Below are 211 nucleotides of genomic sequence, written 5' to 3'. Positions count from 1 at the left end.
TGAGCATTCTCCAAAAGGTTTCCTCTTGGCCTTTGAGGGTTTCTATTTCCAAACTTGACAGCAAAAATTGAAAATGAAAAGGCTATATCCTGGAGGTTTTCAAAATTGAAAAATGTTACAAAAAGTTCAATTTATATTTTTCATAATCATTAATCTATGGTCTCTCTATAAATTTTACCTTCTTATTTTCAGATGCCACTACATAAAGACG

Source organism: Equus asinus, chromosome 3, assembly GCF_041296235.1.
Source record: "Equus asinus isolate D_3611 breed Donkey chromosome 3, EquAss-T2T_v2, whole genome shotgun sequence".
Classification (NCBI taxonomy): Eukaryota; Metazoa; Chordata; class Mammalia; order Perissodactyla; family Equidae; genus Equus; species Equus asinus.
This window is presented reverse-complemented; position numbering follows the sequence as displayed.